Source organism: Pteropus medius, unplaced genomic scaffold (genome assembly GCF_902729225.1).
Source record: "Pteropus medius unplaced genomic scaffold, Ma_sr-lr_union100, whole genome shotgun sequence".
Taxonomy (NCBI): Eukaryota; Metazoa; Chordata; class Mammalia; order Chiroptera; family Pteropodidae; genus Pteropus; species Pteropus medius.
This window is the reverse complement of record NW_024354500.1, coordinates 33,331,852-33,343,866: the sequence shown is the minus strand read 5'-3', so window position 1 is coordinate 33,343,866 and position 12,015 is coordinate 33,331,852.

The window sequence follows — 12,015 nt, the reverse complement described above, 5'->3', positions numbered from 1 at the left end:
TGCCTGGACTATATATAGTATATGGAGCTATTTTGTTTTGTTTGTTTGCTTGTTTGTTTGCTGCAGATAGTGCCTGAGATGAACCTTAAAGGGTAAATTTCTAGGGGAAAAAAGAGAGATTTACAATGTCGTTTCAAGCAAAGGACAAAGATCTTCAAAAATATGAGCAATACTAAATTCTAAAAAATGAGGTGGGCGTGGGCATTTCCTGTAATGTTCTACATAGCTGAACTGCATTCAGTCCTAGGAAAGGGGATAGCATTATCCTAGCCAAGCCAATGGCAGGACCCACTTTAGGCCACGTGCTTTGGCATTTGTCCACACTTCTCAGTTTGTAGCTTGGTATCCAGCTAGTAGAAAGAATCTATCTGGTACGAGGATACTTAAAGAAGGCATCTCCATAACCCATAAGTAAAAAGGCTTTCATTGGTCTCAGTCTGACTTTTACTCCAAAATTAACCTAACTCCAAAAGAAGAGGCAGACTGGTGCAGTAAAATGACCACGTGTTGTATTCTATGATACATATCCTAGTCTGAGCTTAGTCGACAACTAGTTGTAAAATCTTGAGCAAATCATTCTAATCTCATTGCCCCTCAATTTTCCTATCTGTAAATAATAGAATTAAGTGACATGAGTCCTAAAATCTTTCCATTCTAAAATCTCATGGTGCTAGGCAGGATGTGAATATTTAACTGGTTATTCTAGGGAGAATAGCTAAGCAAAAAATAAAGTGGAATACACAGAAATAATAAAAGAAATTCCAAATCAACAAAGCTGTATAAATCTATAAAAATTTACATTAAAAAACATTATACTAATGATATTGGCTTTATGTGTTTAAAAAGAGTCTTTTCAATTTAGAAATGAATAATGAAGTAGTAATGAATTAAGTTATATAATATTGAGATTGATAATAATTTAACAGTTTTAGGAGATAAGTGGTAGTAGATTGAAAGTTAAATGAAACAAGAGTAGCTATTAATTAATAACTATTGTGGTTGGGTAACGGACACTTCAGAGATTATTGCTCTCCACTTTTGAGCACCTTTGAAGTTTTGCATAATAATGTTCTTTAATTATTGCTTCTATATTATTCAAGGGAAAACACCAACGTATGGAATGGCATATTTAAATTTAAAAGGAGGAGGACATGATAAAATATTTGCATTTGTTTTATTTCCATAAAAAAACACTAGAGACTAATAAAGAGCAGTTACCTATGATGGAGTGAAAAGATATGACAGCTAATAAATGGGAACAAGACTTCTCAATATATAACATTTAATATTGTTTCAATTTTTTAATCATGTGAAGGTATTATCTATTTAAAAAGTTAAAATTATGTCACTAAATGCAATGGTGATAGGATGACCTTCTTAATAAATAGCGCATTGTTCTTTAAATATTCATACGGGAGAACAAATGCAACTTAATTCTTACCTCACATCACACGCAAAAATTTGTAACAGTTAGACTGTATATCTAAATTTTGAGGGTAAAACAATATTATGTTTAGAATAAAATACAGAAAAATAGCTTCATAATTTTGGAGTCAGCAATGACTTCTTAAATAGGACACAAACATTACAAACATAAAAGAACAAAGAGCTAAACTGGAGTTCATTAAAATGAAGAACTTTTTCATTAAAAAACATTATTAAAAAATAAAAACACTTAATCTGGTAAAAGATATTGGCAATACGTATAATGCATGTATTGAACCTAGAAACTATATCTAATATATATACATTTTTAATTGGTTAATAAGACTATGTAGGTTTCAAGTGTACAATTCAATAATATGTCATATGTATATTGCATTGTGTGTTCATGATCTCAAGTTAAATTTCCTTTCATCACCATATATTTGACTCCCTTTACCCTTACCTACCCCCCCCATTCCCCTTTTCCCTCTGGTAACCTCCAAACTGTTGTCCGTGTCCATAAGTTTCTGCTTGTCCGTCTTGTTGGTTTGTTGCTTTCAGTTTTATATCCCACATATAAGTGAAATCATATGGTTCGCAGCCTTTTCTGACTTATTTCACTTAGCATGATAATCTCAAGATCCATCCATATTTTCGCAAATGGCAGTATTTCTTTCGTCTTTTCTTATGGCTGGGTAATCTTTCATTGTATACATGTACCACATCTTCTTTATCCAATCATCTATCAAAGGGCACTTTGGTTGTTTCCATGTCTTGGCAATCATGAATAATGCTGCAATGAGCATCAGGTGTATATAACTTTACGGATAAATGTTTTCAAATTTGGGGGGTAGATACCCAAAAAAGGGATTGCTGGGTCATATGGTAATTTTATTCTTAATTTTTGAGGAACCTACAAGCTGTTTTCCAAGGTGTCTATACCAGTTTACATTCCTACCAGCAATACACAAGCACTCCCTCTTCCCCACATCCTCTTTAATACTTATTACTTGTCTTGTTAATGATAGCCATTCTAACAGGTGTGAGGGGCTATCTCGTTGTGGTTTTCAGTTGCATTTTCCTTATAGCTAGTGAAGTTGAACACCTTTCCTGTCTCCTTGCCATTCGTATGTCTTCTTGGGAGAAGTGTCTGTTCAAGTCCTTTGCCCATTTTTAAATCGGATTGTTTTTTTTTAAATTGTTGAGTTGTACGAGTTCTTTATATAGTTTAGATATTAGCCCCTTATCAGAGGCATTATTTACAAATATCTTGTCCCATTCAGATGGTTGCTTCTTTGTCTTAATCGTTTATTTGCTGTGCAGAAGCTTTTTACTTATAGTCTCATTCATTTATTTTTGCTCTTATTCTCCTTGCCTTTGAGGTCAAATTCATAAAATCTTCTGTAAATCTGAGGTCTATGAGTTTACTACCTATGTTTTCTTCTATGCAATTTATTGTTTCAGGTCTTATATTCAGGTCTTTGATCCATTCTGAGTTAATTTCAGTGTGTGGTGACAGATAGTACTCTAGTTTCATTATTTTACATAAATGCTAATAGGAGAATCTCGGAATGGAGTATATGAGAACTCTCTGTACTACCTTAGCATTTTTTCCATATGTAAAAAACTTCTAAAAAATTAAGCTTATTGAAAAAATAAGCATTTTCCAAGACATAATGACCAAATGGGCAATAAATATATTCCAAGAAAATCATCATCTTTAATCATCAGGAAAATGTACATTAAAACTACTTTAAAGAAGGACCACATGTACATTTGACTGGGTAATATTATAAAGACTAACCAACTGACCAACATTATTAAGACTGATACCAACCATTGTCCTGAAAATGAAGGAATGAGTTGCTTGTTCCTGGCAATTCTCATGAGTTGCTAGTAAGAGTATAAGTCGGTACTAGAATCCCTTAAGAAAACTAAACCTAATCATTTACCTACTCCTAGACTCAGCATTTTTATTTGTAAGGCTATACCGGAGAGAACTGAATGCATATATACATTAACACATATACACAATGTTCATAGCCAAAGTCTTGAAACAATATACATGGTCATCAACAAGAGAATAGGTAAATATATTATGTAATATTCACACAAAGAAATATTACACAGTAATAAAAAGAGCACTACACACAACAATATAAATAAATATCTCACATAAGTTTGAGCAAAAGAAGCTGAAATAAGTGTATAATGTAGTATTTGATGTAAATGAAGTTAAAACACAGACAGAACAAATTCATGATAATAAAAGAGAATAACAGCTAATTTGGGGAATATTATTTGGAAGTAGGCAGAGGCAGCCTTCTTGAAGGGTAGAAATGTTTTGATATTGAGCTATATGATTTACTGTATGGCTGTTATAACTCAACAAAGAAAATATATTTTTTTTAATTTTGAATGAACAAAATAAGGTATCAAGTGACAATAAGAAAAACATATTTACAACAAATAATCTAATTAATATATAAAAGTTCTTACAAATCAGTAAAAAATGTTGAGACCTAAATTTTAAAAATGGCAAAGGGTATGAAAGGACAGCATTGAGAAGATATTGAAATATGTAATATATATAATTTAAAAATTCCCCAAGGTAATAAAAAACCATTTCAGCAGAGTCCAATGCAAAACTCCATGAGAGTCATGTAGGAAGTGATACAACACAACTTCCTTGACATTCTAGCAGATGAGCATCAAGAATACAATGTGCAGGAAACTTCTAACTCTCAGGAAATGTTCAGATCGACCAAAAGAAAAGTTTAGTTTCAAGTCTGATTTATATATGGATGCTAGGATATCTGTGGAGGAAATTGAACCCATATCTGAGGTTCACGTTATATGAAGCAGTCTTTATTCATTCTATTTGACCAAAGGTGGTGGAACTGAGAAAAAAATAAGAGCCTGCGGTGGATTTGAAACATGTTCTACATGTGGTAGCATTACTGACTCACATCCAACAAACTGAGCGTAGTGGGAGTGACTGCGTGACTTCTGATTTTAGGTGATTCAAATTTTATCTCTCTCTCTCGCCCACCCCATTTCCTTTACCGTTTTATCCTCCCTCCCTTCACCCCTTCCTTTGTCCCCTTCATTATTTTCTCCATCCTTCCTTTCTCCACACTTCTCTCTCTAGATATGTGTCCATGAAGCTGTGAACTACCTTGTAAGAAATCCAAATACCTTGAAGCCACCATGCTGGAGAGACCTTGTATGGAGGCCACATTGAGAAGGAAAAGCCCAAGGAGTTCCAGCTGTTCCAGCCCCCAGCTGTTGATTGGTTCCAGCCTGGGCACTAGAAATGTAAGCAAAGCAGCCTTCAATATGAACCACACCCCTAGCCACTGCGTCCTTGTGAGAGACCCTGAGCTAGAAATGCCTAGGTAAACCATTCTTGATTTCTTGACCCACAGTAACCAACATAAATAATTATTGTTGTTTTAACCACTAGGTTTTGGGGTGATTTGTAATGCAGCAATAATAACTGGAACAGATCCCTAGAGAAGAAAGAAGCCAGTTACATGGTCTGCAAGTTAGAAGAAGCCGTTTGCAAGAACAAGATGAGGCTGCGCCCTCACAACCTCTGGGCCATCCCCAAACCCTGGGGGTGCTTGTACAGTCCAGTAAAGAGGGCTGTCATACAAAGAAACACACTGTGTCCCAGTGGAGCTAATCAAGAGAAACAGAAGCAGCTTTTCTGCTAGCCAGAGAGAAGAAACATTCCAAGTTGAGCAGGTCAGAGAGAGTTAGCAACAGCCCAAACAGGGGCAAAAGGAGGACTTGGTTAGGAAAGTGAAGTATTGTTGGAGCAGAAGGTAAAACCCAGCATAAAAACTGCAGATCTTCAGTCAGCAGCTCTCTGTATCCGTTAGACGGTTCGTCCTTCCCTTACAGCCTGAGGTGACATTCCAACTCCACTCATGACTAACAACAGAAATTTAGGCAAATTACACATCTTCTGTGTGCCTCAGTTTCCTCATATAAAAAAAAATAAGATACTAATTTTACCTAACTCATAAATTAGAGGATTATGATAATTAAATGAATGCTAACATTCGAAGTGCTTTGAAAAGTCACTGGTACTTGGTAAGGACTCAATAAGTTTAAAATTATTATTGTTACCAGGACTTTGGGGAATAAAATTAGGAGCTAAATCCAGGGAAAAGATAAGTTCCTGCCAAACAAGTGAGCATTAATATTTAGAGTATCACTATAAATTTGACCTTTTTGTAATACACACATAGCCATGAGACTTGGGATCTGTTGATTAAAGTAGTCAAACGAATGCATATTTGTAGATCAATAAGACATTATTTGTTTCCTAGCAAATTGACAAAGATTTGCTAAAATATGACCCTGCTACTTGTGAAGGTGCAATGAAATGATTGCCCAAACATGACTGGTGGGCGTCTAAAGTTTAATCTTCCTTCTAGAACCAATTTAACGATATGCATAGAATACCATAATAATATCTCTACCCTCTGTTATAGTAAATACACTTCAATATATCTATCCCATGCAAATAAGTAAAAATTAAGGAAAATATTTATATGTTAATATGTCATTGTAATAGAAAAAAGATTAAACAAACAAATAAAAAAAAGCTACATTTCTGACAACAGCAGAACTACACAATAATATACTACATAGACATTAAAGAGAGTGGTTTCCAAGAATTACCAGCAACAAGCAGAGATATTCATTACAGAAAGCCCTGGTTACCTTGTACACAAAACCCATTAAGAAAAAACCACCAGGAATGTTCAGAGTTCGTTTTATTCAGCTTGCTGCAGCAAAGGAGAATGCACTGTAGAAAAAAATTAGGAGCATCTCAGTAATGAGGAGTTGAAAGGAACTATTTATAGAATTTCAGCTGGTGCTAGATGATTTTAACAAAGAATAACAGAAGTAGGGGCCAGTTCTGGATTGGATGCTGTCAAGTATTGCAAACAATTTGGTAACTGGGTATCTTAATTTTTATCCAGGAAGTAAGAAGACTAAAGTGTAGCTAGATTTGTCACTAGAAAGGAAGCAATGTCACTCAAAACAGGAATGTTAGTCACTTTTTCTTTTTAGTAACAGTGTGCCCTTGCTTTTGTCTCATTATGAATATCTGTATCTTCTGCAAAACATTTATATTCCATTGTAAAAATCTCATTTGATTTTTACCTGGTTGTCAGCCGAATCAGTTTTCACTTTCATGCTGTAATGTAAATCCTAGTTATAGAATAAAAAAAATCCATACAGACATAGCCAAAAATACTGAAAAGAAAAAATTGACACATAAAAATGATAACTTTTGGGTTGTGGAATTATACAAAATTTTATTTTCATCTTTATCTGTAGTGTGTTTCTATATTTTTTACAGTAAACATATATTGCTTTACATTCAAAAATTAATAAATTATAATTTTTAGGAAATGTATGTGCTATTCTACAAGAATAAATTTGGTAGATTATTTCATGAGAAGGGAATCTTATTTCACTACAGTCCTGAATAATGATATCTGATAACAAAGCTGGAATGAGGCTTTTCTATAGAAAGAAATGGTAGCCCTTGTCACTTGTCAATAGTATTAAGACTACCATATCCATGAAAAGGGATGATAATTCCATAGAGAAGATGATTGGTTTACTTTGACCCTTGGTGACTTACACAAACCAAAATGGAAATAGAAGAGGTTTCCCTTAGAGCTAATTATGATAACAATTCATACTAGGTTTGGCACGGAGGGTAAATAAGTAGATATAGGAAGGCCAGAGACATGACTCTTTAAATAATCTCATCCAATCTATCCACTCCAGGACCTTCTATCCTATCCAGAGATATAGCTTCCTCTGGTTATTAATGAGTTAAATCAGAGATATTAAGCCTTAGTTCCACCATGACACACATTGTATAGTTTGTTCATATTTTTTACATGTTCTCGTGATTATAATAGAATTTCACTGAAACCATTTTTTTGTAAGGTCTAATATAAAAATAATTTATAAGCCCCGAAACTATAGAACTCTTAAAAAAATCATAACTTACCTCCTCAACAAGTACACAGCAAATATATAAATGGCTCCAAGCCTTTCTCTACCATTTAAGACAATATATAGAAATGCAAATAAAGGAGAGTGAAATGATAATGAAAATCTTGACTCCATTCTTATTTATTCTTAAAAATAAGCTATATACAAATTTCAACACAATACTTAAAACAATATACCTCACACATGACCTTGATCATTTACTGTGATTGAAAATCACCAAATTCACTGTAAAAGTAGGGTTTTTTTCTTTTAAGAGTGACTTTTAATATTCCCAGGTAAATGGCATTGGATTCTAGTTTTAAAGAATACGTATAGGATGGCTAGACAAAAAGTAGTTGGGAATATGACATTCCAGAAAGAGGGAAAAAAATGTGCAAAGTATGGAAAAACATGATAATATGAGAGATGCAAGAAGTTTAAAGTAGCTAGAGCAGTGAGAGGAGAAGTATGATGGAAACTCCAAAATTAATTCATTCTATAAACATTAGCTAAATATCACAATGAGTAGTATTAACTAAAAAGGAATTCCATACACTGTTGGTGGGAAGGAAAATCATGAAAAACAGTATGGAGATTCCTCAAAAAGTTAAAAGCAGAATTCCCATCATGATCCAGTGATCTCACTCTACGTACATGTCCAAAGGAAATGAAATAAATATTTCAAAGAGGTGTCTGTACTCTCGTGTTCATTACAGTATTAATGATGATGGCCAAAATATGGAAGCAAACTAAGTGTCCATTGATGGATGAATAAGTAAAGAAGATGTGGTACATACCTACAATGGAATTTTTTTTATACAATGTAATATTTTTCAGCCATGAGAAAAAAGAAAATCCTGCCATTTTTGACAACTGGGATGAACCTGGAGGATGTCATGGTAAGAGAAAAAAGCAAGACAGAGAAAGACAAATATGTATGATGTCACTTATATGTAGAATCTTAAAAAAAAAAAGTTGAAAATACCTAGGAATAAACCTAATGAAACAAGTGAAAGACCTATATAATGAAAACTACAAGACCTTATTAAAAGAAATTGAAGACGATACAAAGAAATGGAAAGATATTTCATGTTCTTGGATTGGAAGAATCAACATAGTTAAAATGACCATATTATCTAAAGCATTATACAGGTTTAATGCAATCCCCATCAAAATTCCATTGGCACTTTTTAAAGAAATAGAACAAAAAATCATGAGATTGGTATGGAAGCACAAAAGACCCCAAATTGCCAAAGCCATCCTGAGAAAAAAGAATGAGGCTGGAGGCATCACTCTGCCCAACTTTAAATTAAACTGCAAAGCGACAGTAATTAAAATGGCATGGTATTGGCAGCAGAACAGACACATGGACCAGTAGAACAGAATTGAGAGTCCAGAAGTAAACCCATATTTATACGGGCAAATAATTTTTGACAAAAATGCCAAAAACATACAGTGGAGAAAGAAAAGCCTCTTCAATAAATGGTGCTGGGAAAATGGAAGGCCACCTGCAAAAGAATGAAACTAGACTGTTGTCTATCACCACACACCAAAATTAACTCAAAATGGATTAAAGACCTGAATATAAAACCTGAAACAATAAAATGCATAGAAGAAAACATAGGAACTAAACTCAAGGACCTTGAACTTAAAGAGGATTTTTATGAATTTGACCTCAAAGGCAAGGGAAGTAAAAGCAAAAATAAATGAATGGGACTACATCAAACTAAAAAGCTTCTGCTCAGCAAAAGAAATCATCAACAAGGTAAAGAGACAACCATCTGAATGGGAAAATATATTTGCAAGCAACACTTACGATAAGGGCCTAATATCTAAAATATACAAAAAACTCATATGACTCATAACAACAAAAAAACAAACGATCCGATCAAAAAATGGGCAGAGAACCTGAACAGAAACTTCTCCCTAGAGGACTTACAAATGGCCAACAAACATATGAAAAAATGCTCAACATCTCTAGCTATTAGAAAAATGCAAATCAAAACCACAATGAGATATCATCATACCCGTTAGAATAGCTATAATCAACAAGACAAGTAATAACAAATATTGGAGAGGACGTGGAGAAATAGAAACCCTCATACACTGCTGGTGGGACTGCAAATTGGTACAGCCACTATGGAAAACAGTATGGAGTTTCTTCGAAAAACTAAGACTTGACCTACCATATGATCCAGCAATCCCACTACCGGATTTGAAAACTCATATCTAAAAAGATGTTTGCACATGATGTTAACAGCAGCATTATTCACAGTGGCCAGGACATGGAAGCAACCAAAGAGTCCTATGACAGATGATTGGCTAAAGAAGCTGTGGCACATATTTACAATGGAATATTACTCAGCCATAAGAAGAGATAAAATACTGCCATTTGTGACAACATGGATGGACCTTGAGATAATCATGCTAAGTGATAAGCCAGACTGAAAAAGTTTAAAATCACATGATATCACTTATATGTGGGATATAAACCTAAAAGCAACAAATGAACAGGACAAACAGAGACTTAGGCACATGGACAATGGACTAGTGGTTACCAGATGGTAGGGGGGCGGGGGACGAGGGGAGAAGTAGACAGGGTAAAGGGGGTTAAATATAGAGAGGCAAATGGGATCAAATATATGGTAGCTGAAGGAAACTGGACTTTGAGTGGTAATCACACAATAGAATATATAGATGTTAAACTATAATGTACACCTGAAAATTATGATTGTATTAACTAATGTTATCTCAATAAAATTAATTTAAAAAAAAGTTGAACTCATAGAAGCAAAGAGTGGAACTGCTATTATTAGGCATTGGGAGCCAAGAGGGTGGTGGGAAATGGGGAGATGTTGTTCTGTTGCAGAAATGTTGCAGAAAAATCAGACTGGCAAGAAACCAAGCACCACTCAGAGAGTTGGAGAACTCAGGTTTATTATGCTGGCAGTCTCAGAAGAGCTAGTGCTCTGAAGACCTGGGATCCGAGCTCATGGGCAACCTTGCTTTTAAGGGGCTTGTCCACGCAGTTACATTAGCCAGTTGGGATGGGCCAATTGGTTAATTTGTCCTCAGGCAGTTACAGAGAACGGGAGTTGCTATGGGTTACAGGCAGTTACAAAGAATTACAAAGCACAGGAGTTTCAGACAGGAATTTAGGCAATACATCTGTTATCTAGACAGAACAAGCAAAAGGGAGGATGAGGCTTTAGTTAATTTTGAGGTCACCCTGCCCTTCAGCCTATGAGGCAAGCATATCTACAGAAGTAGAACAAAGAGCTGGTTATAACATTAGGCTTTTGAGTGGAAAATTCCTCTTCAGTTCGAGGGTACAAAGCTGTAGTTAGGTAAGACAAGTAGATCTAGATAGAGAACTACTGTACAACATGGTGACTATAGGCAATAATACTATATTGAATATTAGAAATATGCTAAAACAGTAGATTTTAAAGTATGCACACCTAAACTAAGGACAATCAGTACACAAATGATCAGCAACCAGATGCTCTTATTAGAATTCAAACAAAAGGACATACAAGGTCATGAGCTCAAGCTGTTGGCCTTGTGCAAGCAGAGAAAACTGAAATATCAGTAAATATTCTGTGGTTATTAGCAACAGAAACTGACTAAATTAAATGTCAGAAAGACATGTTGTAAGGGGATGGGGTATTTTACAGAATCAAAGAAAAGAACTGGAATGGGATCCCAGGCACTCTCTCCAAACAAGTACTTGGGTCTCTCTATGCTTTTACAGCCAGAGTAGTTTATCAGTTTTAATCATATTCTGTGTCATTTCACTCAAAATTCAAATTCCTGGGAAAATAGAATATTATAGTCTAGTTTGAACTACATGCCAATCCCTTGTCTGGAGCTGAGGAATACTGCCTATTTTCAGGAGAGAAAAAGAGTTACCAAAAAGTTGAAGGGGGCGGTCCATTATTAAATCAAAGAGGCTTTGGTAAAAACAAACAAACAAACAAACAAACAAAAAACTGGCTCCTCTATTCTTTGTATAGAAAAAAAGAAAGAGAAAGCAAAGATGAGTATATCATGTTCATGTGTCACTTAGAAATCAGTAAGAGATAAAAAGTAATTAACTGAAAGAAAGTTTCACTATTTCCTATAAGATCTGGGTGTGCATCATTTCCAATGTCTGCGAACTATCCTGTATCTTTGCAATAAATTCCACCTCTTGTAATCAATCCTGAGTATATTTCTGGTCCCTGCACACAAACACAAAGACCCTTGACTAAAAGAACCAGTCCCACATTGAAAGGAATATAGTGATAAGAGGAGAAAAAAAAAAACCTTTTTCTGAGGAACTTATTCTCTAATGGGGAAAATCGGGCTCCAAGTGAATGCGGCATGTCGGATCATCTCTTTATAGAAAACGATGAGTTTAAGAAAGGCTCCCTGAAGTATGTAATAGCCAAATTTAGTTTTGAAGGATGACCTAGAGTGAGTCAACTAAGGAAGGAGATAATAAAAACGGGTCAGATATGTGGTGACAGAAAGAAATCTATCTATGGGAGGGGAACACAAAATGCAATACATATA